Genomic DNA, 20175 nt, shown 5'->3' with positions numbered 1-20175 from the left:
TCCCAGCTCTGCTACACAAGACCTGGAAACAGGAAATGCCTAGGATTGGCTCCCGGACCTTCTGCATGCAAACCATGCACTCTACCACTGAGATGGAGAGATGGAGCCATAGCTCAGTGGAAGAGTATCTGCATGCTTGCATGCAGACAGTTCCCGGTTTACTTCCTGGCATCTCCATGTAGAGCTGTGTGATGGTTGGCCGTGGCACCAGCACTGTCAATCATCTTTTGAAGTCCAAGGAACCGCCCTCCCGGTGGGATTCCGGAGGGAGGGGCTTTAGAATGGAGCAGAGGGTGGCAGTTAAATGGTCTGTCAGTCTAACTGCCGAACTGTCTAATGGTCTAACCGAGAGAGAGTGGTAGTAGAAAGGGCTTGGAGGAGCCAGGGGACGGCAAGGGATAGGGACTCTAGTGAAGGTCTCTGGGTTGGTGGGTTGGATATTGAGAGGTGGGTAGGAAGTGGTACACAACTCTGGTTAGCAAGTGTGACTCTTATGTATGAATGCTGGATGTGTATGGTATATTAACAGATCTTCAACCAGGGTGGTTGTTTCCTGTAAAAGGGCTAAGAGTCAGGGAACGCTTGTTGAATCCAACACAGAGAGCCAGCGTGGTGTATGAGAGCCAGCGTGGTGTAGTGGTTAGAGTGCTGGACTAGGACCGGGGAGACCCGAGTTCAAATCCCCATTCAGCCATAAAACTAGCTGGGTGACTCTGGGCCAGTCACTTCTCTCTCAGCCTAACCTACTTCACAGGGTTGTTGTGAAAGAGAAACTCAAGTATGTAGTACACCGCTCTGGGCTCCTTGGAGGAAGAGCGGTTTATAAATGTAACAACAACAACAACAACACAGGTGCCTCAGTGACATATAAGTATAGCTCCTGTTAAAGGACTAAGTTTGATACAGTGCTATAGAAACCATTATGCTCGTACAGCCCTGCTTTGGAAGAGAGAAAGCTCTAAGCTACTGTACATAAATAAACTTAACCTTGTTTTATTTTAAAGTTCACTCAGTGAGTCCTGTGAGTTCTACTCCACCCCACGCAGCCCTCAGTTATGCTACCGAGAGATTGTCAGGATGCAAACCTAAGCAAGAAAAGCTTAGTGAAAGCTTTAAAAGGGAGGAAGAGAGAACATCACTCTCCATAAAACTGGTTCCCAAAGACATATGATTATTCGCCCCCCTAGTTTTGGGAACAGACCCCACTCATTAGCAGTCTCAGAGTGGTGAGCAGGGTATATGGCTCATCACAGGCTGGAAGAGACTCCTGCCTGAAACCCTGGAGTGGAGAGCCACTGGCAGTCAGTGTAGACAATACTGAACTAGATGGACCAAGGGTCTGACTTGGTGTAAGGCAGTTCCCTGTGTTGTAGAGAATGAAGGGAATGGATTCAGATTGGGTGGTTATGGGATTTTCTGAATGGTCCATAAGCCCAGGATAGGTGCCATAAAAACACCTGTTGTCTGCCTTCCTTCTCACATTTCTTCATCTCTTATCACCACCACCACTTGGGTGATCTGAACCTGAAGTTGCTCAGTAGTATCACTCAGGAGTTCCTCTATAGGACTCCTTAATTCCAGTAGGACTGCATAGGAGTAATTTAGTCTGGACGCTGCCCAGACTAAATAATATATCTTTATATATTTAGATATATTTATTATATATCTAAATAATAATATGTTTATAAAATATATCTCTTTGTAGAAGCCAATATCCAGATTAACCTTCCATGGATGCAACAGATTTTGAGGGGAGCAGTGATGATTTAAGCAATTCCCCCTGCAGCCACCTATGTCTCCCAAAAACATCTCCTTGAGGGTCCTCCAACTCTCAGACACCCTTTGGGAGGCAGAAGCAGTGGCAGTGGGGAAAGAAGATTGCTGGAAATCCTCCCTCCCCCATTGCAAAATGAAAGGCGGGGGGACCTGGCATACTGGTGGAAGATTTTTGTGGAAGATGAGTCTAGGTGTCAACCAATATTTATTATATCACAAATCTAATAAATAATACATGGTTCATATAATTAGAATTGTTTTAAATATTTGTTTTGACGGTGGCACATTCAGTACAGTTAAATAGAAGAGCCATCTCCTTAAACATTTGCATTGCTGCAGTTGTGTTCAGCAACCTTCTGTTCCCCTGTTCATTGCTGCTGCTTGAATAGTGTGCAATGTATGCAGAACAAAACAATACTGTCCTACATACATGAAAATTGCACAATTGGAAGTTGCACAAGAGTAAACCCACTGGAAATAATTGGCAACTCTCATTGCATGATTTTTGCAAACTGAAAACATGCAGCATTACTAGGCTGATGTAATGTTGTGCAGTATGTCGGCCAATAATAATAGTAGCAGCAAAAGCAACAATTTTATTGATAGAGCCGCCCCATAATGATTGTTCTCTGAGTGGCTCACAAACAAAACAGTAAAACCATAATAAAACATACCATTAAAACAATATATTTAAAACAAAAACTATAAAAACTTTAAAACTTATAATTCCAAAAAGCCTGAGTGAACAAAACAGTCTCCAGCTGCACCTAAGGTCCACAATGATGGTACCAGGTGAACATCACTGGGGAAGGTGTTCAATCAGTGGGGTGCCATCACTGAAAAGCCCTCTCCCTAGTAGTCACCCACCTCACCTCATTGGGCAGGGGCACTTGGAACAGGGCTTCTGTAGAAGATCTCAAAGTCCAGGCAGGAACATATGGAATTAGGTGCTTTTCAGGTAACCTGACTGCAAGCTAGGGCTTTAAAGGTTACAACCAGCGCTTTGACCTAGGCTTGGAAACAAACTGACAAAGCACTGGCATGATGTGATCAAAATGCCCAGTTCCAGTTAACAACAAAAAAATATTTATATACCACTTTTCAACAAAAGTTTCCAAAGCGGTTTATATAGAGAAATAACAAACAAATAAACAAACAAATAAGATGGATCCCTGTCCCCCAAGGGCTCACAATCTAAAAGAAATGTAAGATAGACACCAGCAACAGTCACTGGAGGCACTGTGCTGGGGGTGGATAGGGCCAGTTAGCAGGGGGTATCTTGCTAACCATCTTAGCCTAACCATCTTGACAGCCATTTTTGGACTAATGTAGTTTCCGAAACATTTTCAAAAGCAGCCCCATGCACAATGCACTGCAGTAATCGAAACACAAAGTGACCAGAGCATCAAGACAGCATGTATGCATTTGCAGTAAGTGCCAAAAATAGCCGAACACGGGAGGCGCTTGTGCACAAAAATATACCCCAAAATGTAGTAAGTTGGTTCAGCTCAGCCTGAGTTGCCAGGTCACTTCTGACCCACAGGGCCTTTTGGTCCATCAGGAAGACAGTCTGTCTGTCTTCTTCATTGTAAGGCCTGGAGACGAGTGGGGGGAGGCATCAACTCTAAGTGCAGCTTCTTGACGCATTGCTTATTGGGCCTGGGTGAAGTTTTGGCCAAGGCCGAACACTCTCCACAGCCCCGCTGGCACCATGTGCAGGAGACCGTTCTCACTGTGCAGGGCTGTGCTTTGCCCAGTGCTGTGGGACTCCTTTCAGGAGAAACAGATCCCTCTTGAGCCCCTATACCATCTTGGAAGGTGTGCACAGTGTGCTGGGAAGTGTAGTCCTTCCTAAAGTTCCCCCCACAGAGCTCTTAAGAGAGGAGATCTGTCTCTCTTAAAGGGCCCTCTCAGCACTGAGAAAAACGCAGGGCTGTGCGGAAATCAGCACAGTGGGAAGTGGCTCTCACACTGATGGTATCTTGCCGAAGTGGTCCCCACTTGAAAAACAGCCAAGATCACTGCAACATGTGTTTGTCAAGGACGGGAAGAACACGGGAGATCAAAAGAAGTCGTAGAATTGTGAATGATGTTATAAAGATGTGTGGCAAGCCTCATCATTTAGGGGAAGACCCCAGAGAGGAAGAGGGGTGGGGGTGGGGGAAACAATGACATGGAGAACAACAAGGCCCCCAAATCTAATAACCGTTTGTGTCCTTTAGGTGATAACAGACGCAAATTTCAAGGGAAACCTTGGAGCTAATGAAAGGCAGCCAAGTTAAGCAGCCATGGAAATGCCAGTGTAAAGAAGAAGGGGCCACCAAGCAGACACTAATGGAAACTCAAATCCCCAGAATGAAAGTGGCATGTTGGGAGTCCAGAGGGGGAGGAAAGAAGGGCCTGTGTGTGGTCTGCTCGGACAGTGGCGGGGCTCTGGATTACCCAGCTGCCGGCTTGTCAGAAGCGGCCCTGTGAAAGAGGCAGAGCAAGTGACTGCCGCCACCGAGCTCTGACTAGGGAAAGCAGATCCTGGAGACGGGGGGTGGGGAGGGGAAGGGAGGAACCCAACAAGTTGAGAGCGCAGGCCTTGACCCTTTCTGCTTTACAAATGCTTTTCTTTCCAGAAGTGCTGACTGCGAGCCTTGGCTCCATAATGAATTCAGCCACTGCTCCGCAAGAGCCCTGGCTGGCACTGACAGACCATTTCCCGTCAAGCAGTGGAGAGAAAATGGGATTTCAGCTTTTCCCTTTTTTCATGGTAAATGTTTCTGATTTCACAGGCTGATGTGCTCACCTCTGGAGTTAATAGACAATAAGCAAAGCAGTGGGAGCCCTTGTTAAGGCGGCAGAAAGGAGCGCACACTGAAATGTGGTGCAGAGAGAGCAGCGCGGAAAAGCACCGTACCGTGCCAAAAGGAAAATTCCCCGAGTGTCACCTTGGCATTTAGCTGGGATCAGGTAGAAGCACGTCTCTGTGTCTGTGTGTGTGTGTGTGTGAAGAGAAGAGAAAACCTGTCTTACTCCCTTTCACTATGAAAATAGTCAAAGACAACCAAATTATAGCAGAAAAGGGCGCTCTTGTGACATTCCCTTAAGAAAACCAAGTCTGCTATAACAAGTGGATTTTTTAAAAAGAAAGTTAACAAATGACACTTTGCAGTATATACTTGCTGGGTGCCTTCCATCGGCAAACAGAGAAAAGATTGTCTTCTTGCTCTCTCACTCTCTCTGCCACTTTACGCCATGTGCTCACAGCTATCTCAGTTTAACAACACTTAACACACTTTAAAGCTATTCACATGGCTGCTGGGCAGCCAGGCAGAGGAGGCTGTGCCCAACTTACCTCCCCCTGCCCATGATCCTTTCACATTGGTGGGGTGCGCAAATTGCTCTCCCACATGATACTCATTGCTTGGAGCACAGCCAATCTCTGCATCACAATGCATCCCAGCCTCCGGATATCCCACAATGCACTGTGTGATGAGTGTGGTACATTGGGGAAATCCCCCAGGAGTTTGGCGCTCTAGGCACTCAACTCTGCGTGCTTGGGCTGCATGCAGCCGGAGCACCCACACAACCCCGACACCGGGGTTAAGAGAATGCTCAGGCCCTGAACCTTGACTAAAGGCTGGAGTTTAAGGTAGGGTTAGGCAGGTGAACAGCACCAGGCTGGGCTGCAATTCTGGCGCTGCACGCCAGCAGCCTAACCCAGGCTGGGCTGCCCTGCTCATGTGAATAGCCTTGTTAACTCCTATAACGTTGTCACAGGAAGCCTATTCAGATATTATTTTGTAGGTATCTGTAAACAGTACATGTTTTTGAGTGAAAGACTGTACATTTGTGTTCATTGCATAAGTGAACCTGGGTACAGGCACCCTCAGATGCAGGGTACAGAAAGGAAGTGTACTGCTATATGTGCACTAAACGTAATGTGTGAATCAGGGGCATAGCTAGGGGAGAGGGGGCCCGTGTTCTCTCTCCGGTGGCCCCTCGAAGTGAGGGAGATAATGAAGAAAATAGGGAGGGGTGGAGCTGGGGGGCCCTCCGGAGCCGGGGGGACCATGTTCTTTGAACCCATTTGCTCAATTATAGCTGCGTCCCTGGTGTGAATGACTGTACATGCATAAAGATTTGTGTGTGTGGCCACTGTGCACAGAATGTACGTGTGTTGAACATAATGTGTGAATAGGGCTAGAAAGAAGAATGAATGTGAGGAGGAAGCCGGCTTTTTCTAAGAGTGGCATGTACATCTAGCCTAACCCCTTTCTCCATATGGATATTATAAGACCCGTGTATGCTGGTTTGACTCTTTCCCAGGGTGCTTCTTCCTTCACCCCCCACCCAAATACTTCTTCTAGAAAGCAGTGCAGAGGGGAATTCTGGGACTATGTCATGTGACATCACTGAATGTGGCCCTTTCTGAGGTGAAAAAACCAAGGAATATTCTCCTGCATGTAAATCACATATGAATGATTTAGAAATGAAGCTGACATTTCTGAATAACCCCTATAGAAATACCTGGATCTATTGTTTCTTATATGCCACTACTATTGGGTAAAGAAACACCTTTCAGGGTGGTGATTCTCTTTATATTTTCGCAGGAGAACAACAACTGGCTCTGTTCAACCCCAGCACGGCATCACTCTGGTAACTGTGGCTGATGTCTACTTTGTACTTCTTTTTGGACTGCGAGCCCTAATGGAATGAGGAACCACCACCACCACCACCTCCTCCTCCTCCTCCTCCTCTTAAATTTGAATTTTAAAAGACATTAGACATTGCCTAACTTGTCCTTTTAATTTCAGTGGGACCACTCTGAGTAATTTTCCTCAGCATATCACCCATTGTTGTTCTTGTGGTTGTTACTCAGAGCCTCTCTAGACAAATAGCTGATCTTGTCTCAAAACAATTCTTGGTAGGTACCACTTAAACAGCAGCTAGGAGATTTCATGGCTGAATGCTACCTGACACACATATGCTTGCACACACACATACACACACACGGCAATAGAGCATACAATGTCTTCCCTAACCACCCAGTGCATCATCCCTGGTGGTGCCCTGCATATAAATGTAAGAACAGAATGCCCAACTGCCATCCAATCATGCTGTTTAAATCAACCATATGATTAGCTGGCACTCAGATATTCCATCCCTGTGCATAGAATAGAAAAGGCTTATTGTTGTACCCACTGGTCATAACACAATGCAGCACAGCATAGCATAGCACAAGCATAAAAACTATTACAAACTACTACTACAAATACTTATATACCACTTTTTGACAAAATTTCTTGGAGGTTCAGAGAGAGAGAGAGAGAGAAATACACACACACACAATTTAATAAATAAATATGGATACCTGCCCCCAAAGGGCTCACAATCTCAAAAAGTAACATAAGGTAGACCCCAGCAACAGCCACTGGAGGGATGCTGTGCTGGGGATGGATAGGGCCAGTTGCTCTCCCCCTGCTCAATAGAGAATCACCACTTTTAAAAAGTGCCTCTTTGCTCAGTTAGTAAGGGACATAATGTAGAACTTTTTTAAAAAAATGAAATAAACCCAGTCAAGTAATAAAATACAAATCAAATTGTGGTGACCTTGAATACCTGGATGCAGTTAAAACTCTGATAGACTATAACACGTGAATACATGTGTTAGACGGTGTAGGGCTAATCCTAAAACACAGGTGCGTAGCCAGGGGAGAGTGGGCTCCTGTTTGCCCCAGCAGCCCCTTGTGCACATCAGCCATGCCTCAGTGGGCATGGCCAGCACCCAGAAGGGCCCACACGGCCCTGAAGAGCTCATTTCCGAGCCGGAAATTTGTTGGGAATGAGGAAATTTGAGAATGAGGCAAGGCTGGAGCTGGCGGTGGGGACAGCCAGGTGACTCTCAGGAACTGGGCTGCTTGGGTTCTTTGAACCCGTCAGCCCAATTGCAGCTCCACCCCTGCTAGAATACAACTCAGCCAGATGTCTGGAAGATTTAGTGGATATGGATTTCTAAAGTCAATAAAGCAAAGATGGCTGCTTGTTAGCTGGCATAAGGAATCCCATCTGCGGGAAGGTAGTGTACACATGTGTAGATACAGGGAAAGCCAGAGTCAGCCAGAAAGGAGTGGTGTGCCATCACTTCCCTTCACACAACGGGCTGACATGTGGCAGCAAGCATGAATTGTCCCCTCTGCTAAGCAGGGTCCACCCTGGTTTGCATTTGAATGGGAGACTACATGTGTAAGCACTGTAAGATATGCCTTAGGGGTTGGGCCTCTCTGGGAAGAGCACCTGCCTGCTTGCATGCAGAAGGTTCCAAGTCCCCTCCCTGGCATCTCCAGATAGGACTGAGAGAGACTCCTGCCTGTAAGCAGAAGAAGGAGAACTGTGTAAACAATACTGAGCTAGATGGACCAATGGTCTGACTCGGTATATGGCAGCTTCCTATGTTCCTGTCCAATCCAGTCCACCAAAAACTAGCATGTCAAGAAGAAGGCTGGGGTAGAATCTTCTCTCTGACATCTAGTCTTCAACATTCAAAGTATTTTTGTAACAGGGGGTGGTCATGCAGTCATGCATTCCCCCAGCTGCTGTCTGAAATGGTACCACTGGGAAGTGTTTTGCCGTATGACTGAGAGCCTCCCAGCCTTCTTTGCATCAGTCCCTTCCTTCTTTCGGAAAGGAGCAGCACAGCACTGGCCTTGTGTGTTATAAATTGTGTCTCACTGGAAACAGACAAGTGAGAGGGACCCAAATCATTGAGCCACCATCCATCTTCCTCAGCAGGCTGTGAAATGCCAATGGGCCAGCCCTGGACCTAATGAAGGTAACTCGGGCAGAGAATGCCTTTGAACACAAAACACTTATTAATTATCCATTTAAAGATCTGCCTTAAAAAACAAACTAATTTCCACCCTGAGCATCATCTTGAGTTGAAAAACTAGCTGCTTTAAATCTTAGAGCCGTTTTCCTGGTCCCTCGCACAGTAAATAGCTTACTTTGGATATTCCTTGGAAAAGCGTTGATGGTTTCTGCTTTGTGTAAATGCCAAGAGAAAGGCATTATTCCACTGGCAGTTCTGGTTAGGGTCGAACAAGACAATGGGTTAAGCATTAGTGCTGATGTGCTTAACTTTTCTTTTTAAAGTAACAGCTGAATCACGGTCCACACAAACACAATCAGGGCCATGGAGGGACAGAGTGGCTAAAAGTCTATCTTTGGCTAGGTCTTGATCAGGATCAGCCCTGTTACTGCTGTTTGCCAAAAAAAAATTATGCTCCCATTGCAACAATGGGGCAATTTTCCCTTGGCAAATACTAGTCACAAAGGGCTCCAAGGGAGTTGTAGTCCAACAACATCCGGGGATGCAAGTTAGAGAACCCCTGGTATAATGTAACCTGAAGTCTAGCCCTTAGCTACTGCCCATGTATACCCCCATCAGTTTATATATGATGTTGGAGTTTTTATTTTTGTTTTTATTTTATTTGATTTGCTCCAATATGCATCATTCTATACTTATTTATACTGAGTATCCTTTGAAGTTTAAAAGCAAGGATGTTGCATATTTGAGATCATTGATTCGTTTGTGCTGGGAGGGAAACTGGGAGGATTTTGAGTTACAGGTAGGAAATCTACAGATTTCACTGAAGTTTTCAGTCAATAGGCTGGTTCTTATTTATTTATTTATTTATTTATTTATTTATTTCCCCACCCCCCACCCCCAAATACAAGAACTATATAACATTCCTCTTTAATGTCATTGACAGGGTGAAATCCACAGACAGGGAGACCTTGTTTTAACTGAAAAAATAAGATGAATTTGCTTTTCGTCTATCCTGAGAATCACACAGCAGGGGAAGCAACATTTGAAGTCTTCAGACCTGAGCTCACTCTTAAAGTAAAGTAAAGTTGTGCTGTTGAGTCTGTGTCGACTCTTGGCAACCACAGAGCCATGTGGTTGTCTTTGGTAGAATACAGGAGGGGTTTACCATTGCCATCTCCCGAGCGGTATGAGATGATGACGCCTTTCAGCATCTTTCTATATTGCTGCTGCCTGATATAGGTGTTTCCCATTGTCTGGGGATTTGAACCAGCGGGGATTTGAACCAGCAACCTCTTGCTCCCTAGGCAAGTTACTTCCCTGCTGCACCATTAGGTGGCTCATGAGCTCAGCCTTACTGCCTTCTTAAATATCTCATGACAACCTTATTGTATGTGATGGTGATCTCAAAACAGGTGAATCTGGAAACAATGCCAGGCACCTTACCCCCTATTGGCAGCTTTCCAGAAGAAGGAACTTCTGGTCAATTCTCTGTTGCCCTCCAGCACCACCACTGCTGATGGCCAGAGGGAAGTACTGCAGTCTTCTGTCCAGTGGGTATCAGATGACACAAGCAATAAGACTTCCTCTGACTCTCTAAAGTTACTCACTCGGACTTGGCTTGGCTCCTCATTCTGAAGAACTGGTTGCTCGGACGCTGGCTGAGCTACTCACAGGCAAATGCCCTGCCTGATTCCTTGCTAAATCTCCTGCCTTCAAGCCATGAGCCCTATACTGGACCCACAGGCAACCAGCACAGGGAATGGACTGCATTACTTCAAGCTGCCAGGGCAATTCCCAGTTGCCAGGAAGGATGGGATTATTGAGAGGAGATGCAAATTGTTTAATGTATAAAGCCACCTTAAACTGAGTCAGATATATTCCAAAGAGCACCAAGTTTCCTCAAGACACCACTGGAAACCATTGATCTTTAGCAAACTGCAGTGCAAATCCCATCTGCAGTAAAGAGCCATATGAGCATGCTAGTGAAACGGCTTGTCGTTTGCAAGCATCTTAATGTCTTATCTTGCTGTGACTCTAGTCTTTTCCTAGCTCTATGTGGTCTCATTTATCATGCTTTCCAATGGAAGAGTTTCTTTGGAATTTCCGGGTAAGTAATGATTGTTTAGGGTTTGGGAATTTTTTTTTGGTAGCGAGAGCAAGGTCTAGAACCTTCCAGCGAAAACAGAATGTTTTTGTCTTTTGTGGTTTGGTCTGGGAGTTTCATGTCAGTGAGTGAACGAATCAGTAAGTGAATCAGTCAGTGAGGCCCAAGCATCTTTATATTATAGCTGCAGCTGCCTGATACTGAGTCAAATGGCCATTGGGCCATGTTCAATACTATCGACTCTTACAGACAACAGCTTTCTAAGATCTCAGGCTCATTTCCTGAAATCCTTTTGAATAGAGTTCTCAGGACCTTCTGCATACAAGGCATACGCTGCCACTGAACCTTCCTTTCCAACCATTTCCCATTCCCACCCCTTGAAGACTCCTTTTGTGCTCTGTGTATGCCATTGCTATACTGGGGCTAATGTGCTGATTGGCCACCTTGGATGAATCGTAATTTGAAATTTGAATTTATTTTCCTGAGCTAGCCTAGTGGGTGGAGATGGGAACCTCTGTCTTGGGAACTCTGCTTATGAGGAGCAGAAAACTGTGAATACGAATATGATGGATATTAATATACCACTTTTCAACAAAAGTTTCCAAAGTGGTTTATACATACATACATACATACAAACATACATACATACATGATGGTTCCCTGTCCCCAAAGGGCTCACAATCTAAAAAACAACAACAACAAAGACACCAGCATCAGCCACTGGAGGGATGCTGTGCTGGGGATGGAGAGGGCCAGTTGCTCTCCCCCTGCTAAATAAAGAGAATCACCACTTTTAAAAGGTGCCTCTTTTCTCAGTTAGCAGGGGACTTGCTCAGTTAGCAGGTTGGGAATACACATATGGATGTAATGATCTTTACAGAATTGACTCGCTTTGCTGGAGTGGAGGCATTAGAACATGCGGAGGGCTGAACTCTGCCTTGACCTCAGCAAATCTGTACATTCATGAGCTAAGAGGCTCAGGATTTAAGATCCAGAGAACTGTAATTTGAAGCAGTGGTTCGAAGCGAGTTAGAAAGAAGCAAGTTAGAAACAGAAGCATTCTCATTCATTCATTCATTTATTCTCGCTCTCTCGCTCTCTCTCTCTCTCTCTCTCACACACACACACACACACACATCCAAAGAATGCTGGGGCATTAAAGAAGACTGATGGTGAACATTTTCTGTGTAGACAGATAAAACGTTCATCTGTCCGTGCATGCAAATGCCACAGGAGGCTGCAGCTCATTTAGCAGAGTAATTAACTGTCTCATCCCCTGCACTGCATCTAAGGAAGTTTCTGAACCCAAATGCATTGCATAGGTAAATTAGCTTTCTAATTAACTGCCTCCTCATCAGAACTGTACCTAAAGAAGACACACGGCTCCTCGCTTGGGATGAAAATGTATAACATTGCCAAAGTGCAGCAAAAGCCAGGGATACCCGGGGGAGGCAAGAGAGATTATTAAATAAGATGCAGAAAGAAAGCAGGGAGGATCGGAATGGAGGCAGCAATGCAAGCAACAATAGCAGTGGTGGATGTTCAGGAACACAAGAAGCTGCCTTATACCGAGTCAGGCCATCGGTCCATCTAGCTCAGTATTGTCTACATTGACTGGCAGTAGCTCTCCAAAGTTCAAGGCAGGAGTCTTTCCAAGCCCTACCTGCAGATGTTGGGGATTGAATTTGGGATCTTCTGCATGCAAAACAGATGTTCTACCACTGAGCTATGCCCTCTTCCTCAGATATTATAAGGCAGGGGGCCCAGACTTGGATCTTCCAGCTATTAGGAACATAGGAAGCTGCCTTATACTGAGTCAGACCCTTGGGTCCATCTAGCTCAGTATTGTCTACACAGATTGGCAGCAGCTCTCCAAGGTTTCAGGTGGGAGTCAGATGCTCTACCATTGAATTATGGCCTTGCCCTCTGCATTGCTTGTTCTGAGCAACTTGAAGTGCTCTCCAAAGGTCTCCTGCTCCCTCAAGCAACTCCTCCATTTCTCCCTCACTGCCCCTTATGCCTAGGACCTACTTTCAGAACATCCCCATGGTGCGACTCTTTTACTTCCTTTCAAGTGCTCTGTGACCTTCAGATGAACAGCCTTCCCACACCTGATAAATAGTCATGCCAGGGACGTGTCAGAATGCCTGTGGAAGATGCACCAATGGACTTGGTTTTGGTGTGTCCCCTTTCTGATCACATGGGCTAATAAGGTATTATCTGAACCAGCCCATAATGTCATAATACAGAAGGGAATGTTGGTACCATACATGGAGGCTTGTTTCACATGATTCTTCCACCTCAAAACAGGGTCAGGAGGTGAGTGTGGGAATCAAGCTTAGGTATCTGTGGCCCTTCTTGAGTGTAACCCTTTGCACACAGTATACTTGATGAAGGGAGGGTACATGGTTTCTTCCTCTATAGCACAAACAATGATTAAGTAAGTGTATTGGGTAAGTGGTAACTGGTAAGTGTATTGGGTGTAAATATCAATTTATTATTCATTTGCCTGTTCTTATTAGGGATTTGCAAATTAATTCAAATTCAAATTGATTCAACTCAAATCTGGGTGATTCAAGTGATTCAAATTTGAATTGAATCTACCCTCAAAAGGGCAATTTGATCCGAATTTGAAACAAAATTTTGATTTGATCAAATTTGATTTGAGAGCCATTTGGCACCTTTTAAAAACCAACCAGGCCCCCTGGTTAGTTGTGTGTGTTTTTTTAAAAAAGGGCATCAAAACAGGGTCAAAATGGTTTGAATTCAATTCAAATTGAATTTTTGGACCAAATTTGAATCTGATATGAATTCAAAATGAATTTTCAGAATTTGATTCAAATTTGAAATGAATTGAAAATTTTGTTTTGTACACATCTCTAGTTCTTATATCTCAACTTTCTGACTCAGAATGTGAACCATTCAAGGCAGCTAACAGTGGTCTGTAAAATATAAACATTAAACACACAGCAAACAAGCAGCAGATGAACAAACACCATAAAACATTAACAATTTTCGCTGACATACAGACGGATATTAGGCATCCACTGAAAAATGTTTTGCAAGTGCAACAGGGAAGGGGTGGTTTTTGCCAATCCTCCTTTCCTCTGCAGCCATTTGTGCCTCCCAAAAATATGTCTCTGAGGGTTCTGCAGTTCTCAGGAACATATTTTTGGGACCACAATGGGCTCCAGGGGGAAGGGAGAACAGCAAAAAACATCCTTCTCCTACTATGTGCACTAAGTGGTTTTTGGGTGTTAGTCTGGATGTCAGCTACTGTTAACATCAAGAAGAGAACCAGCATAATCAAGCAATGCATAAAAATATAGTCAGTACCCTGCTGGATTAGGCCAAGGCCTATCTGGTCCAGTGGCCATTCAGATCAGGGCTGACCTATCCACTAGGCAGAGCTAGGTAGTCACTTAGGGCACCAGGTTTTGGAGGGTGCTACTGCTACATGTCCCCCTTTCCTTCTCCAAGCAATTACTGATATTTGCTCTTTTCCCTGGAGGGGAAGCGAGGGGCACAGGAGGGGGTAGAAAGAGCAAGCGAGCAAAGCCAGCTTTGCCTTGCTTTGCTCTCTTTCTCTCCCATCCTGGTGAATGAACTGCCTGTGCAGCTCAAGTTAAAGCCAGGTCTCCACACTTGCTGGGAGGATGTCAAGCTTTGCCTAGGTGCCCCAAACCCTAGGGACAGCCCTGATTCTGATACCTCTGGGAAACCCTCTAGCAGGTGTTGGAATTGTGACTGCAACTCCATTATCTCTAGCCAGAAAGTAAAGGGTCCATGCTGCCTTTAATTCCTGAAGAAGAGGAATTGATATGTGAACCTGCATTCCAGCACATACACACTGACTTCTCCTTCCATCCCAAGCACATGTACTCCAGCTTTCACATCCAGCATATTTTCTGCAAGTTTAAAGTAAAGATGAGTTGTTACAGCTATGACTTGGTCTGGATTCTTCAGAACTAGTGCTAACAGCAGGAGACGAAGGCATGCCACCTTGCCTGCCATTGCCCCAGTGCACCCCGGGAGTAACCTATAGCCCTCAAGATTAGTAGCCATTGACAAATTTGTCCTCCATGAATTTTACCCAGGCTAAGGGTCTGCTCAAACAAACAAAATCAAGTGGCAGTGGAATGCAACTGGTCGGGGGTGAGGGATGGGAGTGGACCTTCCAAGGTGGGGAGTTATCTAAGAGAATCTCTCCCAGTGACCTGAGAATCTGAGTAGGATCATATGAGATGGCCTCTAAGCTAACCTGATCTTAAGCCATGGGGGACACATTTATCTAATCTTTAAAAAACCCATTTATGCCAGGGGTTCTCAAATTTGGGTCCCCAGCTGTTGTTGGCCTACAATTCCCATTGTCCCCAACCACAATGGCCTTAGGGGGACTCATGTTTGAGTCCCCCTGATTTATTGTATTAGCCATCACAACACGGTTTCTTTTTAAATTACTTTTTGGAATTTTTAAACATGCAGAGCAATAAACAATAGAAGTCATTGGGGATTAAATCTCCCCTCCCTCTGATCACAGCAGCAAATGAAAGGAATAACAACCAAACAGAATAAATATTGTGACAAGGAGTTCTATGGGCTGATGCATATTGTGACAAGGAGTTCTATGGGCTGATGCCTGAAGCCCAGAGCCCGTCAGTTTCTATGAATGACCTCAAGCTTTTGTCCTGCAAGGGAGGGAGAGGGAGATCTCTGATCTCGTATGCTGATCTCTTTTATGCCTCTTCTCACATGTCTTTTGCAACATCAAAAGGAGCATTTTGCATAATGTTCTATGCAAATGTGTTGTTGAGCATGGAGTTTTAAAAGCCCCAACGAATTAAATGTCTTTTCATAAGCAAGATGATATGTAACTTGTTCCATCACTGACATTACACATACAGCCTTTTTGCACTGGACCTCAAACTGGCATCGACGTCCGTCTCCAATTCAGAACCCCTGGCTGGAACGAACTCAAGATTTCCTCGACTAACTGGCTGTCCTCCCCCTCCTCTTGCTCTGCCTCCCTCCCCCCAGAAGAGTGGTGTGTGCTCATTATGCCCCCTCAGGCAAATTTCATATCCATTCATAATTTACTACATTTATAAGTTTATTAAATGAGTTTCCAACTACAGTGAGCCTAATCAGCATGCCACAGCATTGGAAGTGCACACCACACCACTCGTAATGTAGGCAGCAGACCATGCCCAGGTTAGTCAGGGCTGCACTTACCCCTCCATGAGCTCACCCGCTGGCACCCCCACATTCACCCTCCACTGCTGCTGTTGGCCTCTGCAACCCCGTCCATGGCATGGGTAATGACATCATGGTGACATCATTATATTGGGCCATAGTCAGCCTGCTGCTCTTTGCCAGCCATGGCAAATGCACTGGACAAGTGCACAGAAGCCTGCGGCTAGCTGGGGGTGGCGGCAGTGCCGGATTAACCTAGTCGCAAAAGTAGCATATGCTACGGGCCCCGCATTTCCAAGGGCCCCACACTAAATGTTTGCAAGCTGTCTGGTGAAATCGGCATCTCACCGAATTCTAACGATCTGGCAACGCTGTTGTTTCCATGCCGGTGGAGCTGCATGGTGCGTGTTGTGGGTTCTGCGTGTGTGCGGGCGTGTGTGGGTTGGCTCCTTGCTGTGTCGTGTGCAGGCGTGGTGTCCTTTGTGCTATCTCCCACGCTCCCAAGCCGCTGTAGTGTGCGCTGTTACGCCGCTGGAGAATGCGCCACCGTGGTGAGCCTGCGATAAGGGATGTGTGACTTCAGGGCTGGACACGGTCCGGGTGCGCCACCGTTTGAGCCTGTGACAAGGGATGTGCGACTCCAGGCTGGACTGTCAATTAATTACTGTCGCTTTGTGACTTGCTAGTGTGATTGTGTGCCGTGTATAAATGCCCGCTTTGAGGTCACATAATTTTTTCATTGTTCACTAGTCCTTGTTGATTCCGCTACTTAGTTTTTGTAACATAAACTGTTGATATGGTCCCCTTTAGGGCCCCTTTATAACATATGCTACAGGCCCTGCACTAGCTTAATCCTGCCCTGGGTGGCGAGGGAAAGGACTGGCAGGCATGAGGTGGTGTCCAGTGAATGGTGAGCTGGCGGGGGGGGCTGTCTTGGAGGAGGCAAATGCTGGGCATGCGGTGGCTTCCCACCTCGCTCCTTGTGGGGCCCTAGGAGAGTCCCCTTGCCCCACAGGACCCAGGGAGCCCATGATCTTGCAACATGGTTGCTCAGTTATTGATCCACCCTGCAAATTGTAGCTCTGCCTTCAGCTCATCAGATGTCTTCAGGTAAACTGCTAGCCCTGTGAGTTAATGCATGCAGCAGAAGTGCAAACTACATGTGCTCAGATGATTGTTCACTCATGTTCTCTTTGGTTAGGTGCATTCTGGTGTGCCAAAACAGGATGGCTTATTCCTACAGGGCTTACATGATGGACACATGCAGGCAAATATTTATCCAAAAGGCCTCTGCCTTTAACGTGTGTGTGTGTGTGTACTTTGTGCCTTCAATAAGTTATCCACATCTCCCATATTTGCATAATTCCATTTTTAGCTGTGGTAAGGACCATAAAGATGAAGCTGCTGTGAAACCCAATGGGTCAGAGGTAGGCAATACTGAGCTAGATGGACCAAAGGTCTGACTCAGTGGAGGGCAGCTTCCTGTGTACCTATGAAAAGGAAGTGAAAGGAGAAGGAGAAAATGGAGTCATTTGTGAATGGACCCTTACTTAAATTTATGTATGATTACTTTGTGTTCATAAGGGAAGCAGCTATAAAACATTTAATCAGTAGGATATTACATTTCAGAAACAAATAAAATATAAATAAAATATTTATAGCAATTGAAATGCAATCTCTCGACAATTGGAACCCCTCTCCCATTCCTTTCTAGCTTCTGAGATGTGACCAGGATTTAAACAGATCCTCCCGTCCCAACCTCTGCAACCATAAGGACTTGGACCTAACCAAGAGGACCTGAGATCCTGCAGTTCACTCACTTCTGCCATGATCCTGCTAGCCCAGTCCGCATGTCCACTCACCTTGGATATGTTGTGAACAGAGCCATTGCCACTCATCCTCAGAAGCCCCCACCACCCCCGCCCAAATCTGCATATGAAAATACAGTAATATCTCTGCCATGGTATGGTAAGGTTTACTAGGATGCATTATATGAAGCACATTGAAGCGCTTCTCACGATCGGTGGGAAGAGCTTCTTCTGGGTTTGTGGGGAGAGCAGGCTTAGCCCCCTCTCCCCACAGACGATCAAAAGGCAGCCCTGGATGGCTGGATCGGGGGCCATGGGGATCGGGGGCCGCGTGGCCCCTGGAAGTTCCAGGATGCCCTGCATGAGCATGTGGGGCCTCCTGCAGAGACCCCCGAGTCCTGGAGGCTGCTTGCAGCCTCCCAGTAGGGGGCCTACTTGTGTGCGAGAGAAAAAATGAGGTTAACAGAGCACTCACTGTGTTAACTTCATTTAATGGGAGGTGGAATTCGGTGGGCTAGCTGCCTTGGGAGCACCGGGCTCGCCTGCGAGCCCAGTGATTCCCACGATCCCTGGAAATCAGGCTAAGCTCCCTTAGCCCATATTCCAGTGATTGTAGGAATAGCCTCAGTGAATGGAAGAAATGCTGGTCACAATCCAGCAAAGACCTAAGCATGCCTGATGAGGTAGACCTTAAGGCAGGGGTTCCTAACCATGGACATTGTGGCTAGGGATGATGGGAGTTGTAGTCCAGCAATATCTGGGGACCCAAGGTTGGGAACGCTGCATTAAGGGGCAAGGCCACTGAAATGGGTGAGGCTACTGTGGGTCTATAATAATAGCTTTTAGATTTATATAAATTTGAAACATGAATTAAGCCTGGGAGCAACTAGTTTCTCCTATCTTCAGGAAAAGCTGACTGTTCAGATTGCTGATCTGTTGCTGTTATGAGAATCACGAAGCCACCTCCCTCCTACTGCTCCACCTAGCCATGATATATAGTGTTGATTGGCTGTTCCTTGTGACTGTCATTAAGGCACTCCTCCACAAACACACACCCAGTGAATAGCAGGAGCTGCCCCTCACCCTATAAAGATCAACTGAATGCCTGAATGAAGCTCCCACATATATAGCTATCTGTTTTGTGGGCCCTACCCATGCCATTGGTAACATCTAGGGATCCCTCTTACAGGGAACACTGCTGGGGATCCAAGGTTGGGAACCCCTGGACTAGAGGAGCAAGGGCAGAGGGAAGCCACAGCCCCCAAAACCCAGATCCATCCCTGGAGGGAGGCACATCGGGTCTAACTCTGCCTTGGATTATGGTTGCTAAGCCTGATGATTACTTGTGATGCAGACCATCCAATGCAGTATAATGCACTGCATAATAAGCTGCAATTTGTCTGACTCATAAGGTACAATATTATGCTTTCTTTTTGGGGGGAGAATGCCAATTAAATATTTTTAATTCTGATAAGTAACCCCTGCTAACTTGGTAAAGAGGCACCTTCTAATGTGGTCATTTTCTTTATTTAGCAGGGGGAGAGTAACTGGCCCTCTCCACCCCCAGCACAGTAATTCCAGTGACTGTTGCTGGTGTCTGTCTTATGTTTCTTTTAGATTGTGAGCCCTTTGGGGACAGGGAGCCATCTTATTTTTATTTGTTATTTCTCTATGTAAATCGCCCTGAGCCATTTTTGGAAGGGCGGTAGAGAAATCGAATAACTAACTAACTAACTAACTAACTAAATATGCAGTTTTAAACAAAAAATGAGAGGGAAGGGTTGGGCAGGGTGTCTGATAAAATTGCTTCTAGAAAAGTCTCTGTTGTGCTGTTTCTATTGCTTTGTGCTGTGTTTGCGCTCCAGAGTGCTGTTGGGTTTATTCTTTTTGTGATTTTAATGAATTGTATGTCATGTTTAGACTGCTTTGATCATATTCGAGAGAGCAGATGATAACTAAATTAAACGTTAATATGAAACACACGTCCCCTTAAACTTGGGCTTTTGCACCGTTTTCATCCATACCAAGACCTCCTGCTTTACAAATGGATTGCACTCCCACCTAAAGAGATAAAAGTCCTGACTTTGGTCCAGTCAGGTTTGCTCCAGTTCAGCCATCAAGGTGGCCAAGCCAGCTCACAGGCCAGCTTCGGCAATATATTTGTAAAGGGGATTCCCCTTGACAAGGAAAGGAGGATTCCCTAGACTAAAATAGGGGGTGGCGAAAGGGGAATATTTATTTATCTTTAGTTTCCTGCTGGCGGGGATTATTATTATTATTATTATTATTATTATTATTTACATTTATATCCCGCTCTTCCTCCAAGGAGCCCAGAGCGGTGTACTACATACTTGAGTTTCTCTTTCACAACAACCCTGTGAAGTAGGCTAGGCTGAGAGAGAAGTGACTGGCCCAGAGTCACCCAGCTAGTGTCATGGCTGAATGGGGATTTGAACTTGGGTCTCCGATGGCAGAAG

The 20175-nt window shown here is 45.7% G+C and overlaps 1 long non-coding RNA gene across 3 annotated transcripts; it reads left to right on the top strand.

Annotated features, from left to right (window-relative positions):
* The first annotated feature begins 308 nt into the window (after window positions 1-308).
* On the top strand, window positions 309-19725 carry LOC128351583 (uncharacterized). 3 transcript variants are annotated; one of them, XR_008319885.1, is made up of 4 exons: window positions 309-4534; window positions 6378-8596; window positions 9537-9667; window positions 17605-19725. It is a non-coding gene; the product is annotated as an uncharacterized LOC128351583 (long non-coding RNA). The 3 variants fall into 3 exon arrangements; XR_008319884.1 differs by lacking the exon at window positions 17605-19725 and having other exon boundaries at window positions 9537-9690; XR_008319886.1 differs by lacking the exons at window positions 6378-8596; window positions 17605-19725 and having other exon boundaries at window positions 9537-9690.
* The last annotated feature ends 450 nt before the right edge of the window (window positions 19726-20175 follow it).

Source organism: Hemicordylus capensis, chromosome 3 (genome assembly GCF_027244095.1).
Source record: "Hemicordylus capensis ecotype Gifberg chromosome 3, rHemCap1.1.pri, whole genome shotgun sequence".
NCBI lineage: Eukaryota > Metazoa > Chordata > Lepidosauria > Squamata > Cordylidae > Hemicordylus > Hemicordylus capensis.
The sequence above is the reverse complement of the archived record's forward strand: the minus strand, read 5'-3'. Positions and strand labels throughout refer to the sequence as shown.